Raw genomic sequence first — 2,935 nt, 5'->3', positions numbered from 1 at the left:
TGCTCTGGCGCCCTCTGTCTTTCTGTTTCAACTTGGGTCAGTTGTCACCTAAGCCTTGGTCTCTTTCATTGATCCTCACTTTCTGGCTCCCATTCCCTTCTGTTTCTTGCCCTGCTTTCTCCTTATTTTGGTGGGGTACTTCCATCACGTACTTAACAGGAATGGAATCGGAGGCAAATTATTTGAGAACTTGTACACCTGAAAATTCTGCCCTTCTGATTAGTTGATAAAGAATTCAAGGTTGGGGGGCACCTGGGGGGCTCAGTTAGTTAAGGGTCTGACTTCAGCTCAGGCCATGATCTCAGAGCTCATGAGATCGAGCCCTGCATCAGGNGAATTCAAAGTTGGAAATATTTTTTCTTCAAAATATTGAAGACCTCACTTCCAGAGAGTGTTGCTTTGAAGAAGTCTGTTGCCATCCTGATTGAACTCTCATCCCCTGAGCTCTGTGCACTTCTGAAAGTTTATTCTTACGTGTTCCAACCAGAAAATTGCATAGAATGCTAAGTGCAGTCTGACCAGAATTTCATGCAAGATTAGTATTTTGCTCATTGGTATTCGCAGGATATGGGGCAGGCGGAGAGATACAGGAGTTGGGGAGGGAGGATTTCTGTTATAAAATTTAAAAACTCATTTTTTTCATCATCTTTCTTCCTAAATCTTTTAGACTTCCAAACAAAACCAAAAAATCAGGTGACGCTATTATATTAGGGTGATGTTTCTCTTTTAACCAAATGCACAAGATTACCGCATGTTATCATTGTCTTTTTTAAGTGTATTTATTTGTTTTGAGAGAGAAGCACAAGTGGGGGAGGGGCAGAGGGAAGGAGAGGCAGAATCCCAAGCAGGCTCTGTGGCATCAGCGTAGAGCTGGATGCAGGGCTTGAACTCAGGAACTCTGAGATCATGCATGACCTGAATGGAAGTCAAGAGTAGGACGCTTAACCGACTGAGCCACCCAGGTGCCCCTACTACATGTTAATGTTAAAGATGCATGTTTGCACCCAGATGCCTAGGAAATGACATGGTTCAAATCAGATGTTCATTACAGCATCATGTAGATATTTTTTTAATCTTGATGGGCTACCATTTAGGCTCTACTTGTCTGTTTTTTTCCAAGACCAAATTATGTTAGCCATTAACTGTTATAAAGGGTTGGTGGTCTTAATGCTTTATTTATTCCTGCATAAGCAAAAGTATCCAGAATCATATTTCTGAAAAACATCACTACTATATCTAGATATTTTATTGCCTTACCTCCATGGCGCAGTAGGATAGAATTTTTTTTTTAATTTTAATGTTTATTTTTGAGAGAGAGAGAGAAAATGCAAGCAGGAGATGAGCAGAGAGAGAGGGACACAGAATTTGAAGCAGGCTCCAGGCTCTGAGCCGTCAGCACAGAGCCTGACATGGGGCTTGAACTCAGGAGCCTGCGATCACGACCTGAGTCGAAGTCAGACACTTAACCGACAGAGCCACCCAGGCGCCCCAAAGTAGGATAGAATTCTTAAACAAAAGAATACAATGACAACTTAGGGTTTAAAGTTTATGCAACCTATCGGTATTTAGCAACATACTACCTTTGCCTAAATGACTTTTCAGAGAAGCATCTGTTCCTGTCTGAAGGGCATGGAGTACCCCCACGCTATTGTATGATCAAAATGTAGACTGTGGGCATAATAATTTTAATAATACTAACAATAATAGGAACAGTAATAATAATAGCAGCTGTCATTTCTTGGACTGTGTCCAACAGGCTTTACATGCCTTGTCTCATGCAGAACTTAAAAATATTTATGAATTATTCATATAATCCCAGTTTTATAAGCAAGAGAGGAGAGGCTCACCATGGTTGAGTAGTTTGCCCCTATGGGACCCCTAGTTCTGTGGGCACATTTACATTTATCCTTCGGATGGGTCAAGGAGGACACTTAAGGCAAGTCTTAGGAAACTGGGAAGTTNGTCCGAAGGCAGTCTGCTGGAGATTTCACAAATTGGAAACCTTAAACTTTTCGGCCATAGCACGTTGTCCTGTGGATGTATCCAGCCCGGGGGAGGGAGAAAGACTGATAAAGGGCAGACTAGGAAAAAGGAGAATTGAAATAAGTCAGACGAAGTTCAACATTTAAATGAAAAAGAATCATTAGGAAACGCTTACCTCTGTCATTGGGAATCTAAGCTTCACTGAGCACTGTGTTTTTCTTCCTGTGGTAAAAATCTCACAGGTAGGGATGGCATGAAACTTCCCAGGGTCCTAAGACTTGTCGTAAGTGTCCTGCTTGATACACGTGAAGGGATGAATGTGTGTGCAGAACTACGGGTCCCGTCCAATTGTCCAATCTTACCCCCAAGTCGCTGTCCCCAAGATAAATCAACACAGACGCACTTTTGTCTGCACACCTGTTCTGCAGTCAAACAGACTCGGTTTCTTTCTTTTTTTTTTTTAATGTCAATTTATTTTTGAGAGAAAGAAAGAGAGAGACAAGTAGGGGAAGGGTGGAGAGAGAGGGAGACACAGAATCAGAAGCAGACTCCAGGCCCTGAGCTGTCAGCACAGAGCCCAACACAGAGCTCGAACCCATGAACGGTGAAATCACGACCTGAGCTGAAGTCGGATGCTTAACCGACTGAGCCACCCAGGTGCCCCAAGCAGACTCAGTTTCAAATTCCAGTCTGATCCTAGAATAGGCAAACTACTCAACCACAGGGAGCCTCCTCTGCTCTCTTGTTTATGAAACTGGAATTATAGTAGTAAGTCGTAAATACATTTTTAAGTTCTGCATGAGATAAGACAATGTATATATAGATTCTACTGGTTCAGTTTCTCTGGAGAACTTTACCTCATGTATGTTTTGGTACAAAAAAATGTCAGAGAGACTTTACATGCATGTTTGGGGATGAGGACCCCCAACTTATACACTCGTTGAAAATTATA

The sequence above is a fragment of the Crocuta crocuta genome, unplaced genomic scaffold (assembly GCF_008692635.1).
Source record: "Crocuta crocuta isolate KB4526 unplaced genomic scaffold, BGI_CrCroc_1.0 scaffold531, whole genome shotgun sequence".
In the NCBI taxonomy this organism is placed as follows: Eukaryota; Metazoa; Chordata; class Mammalia; order Carnivora; family Hyaenidae; genus Crocuta; species Crocuta crocuta.
This window is presented reverse-complemented; position numbering follows the sequence as displayed.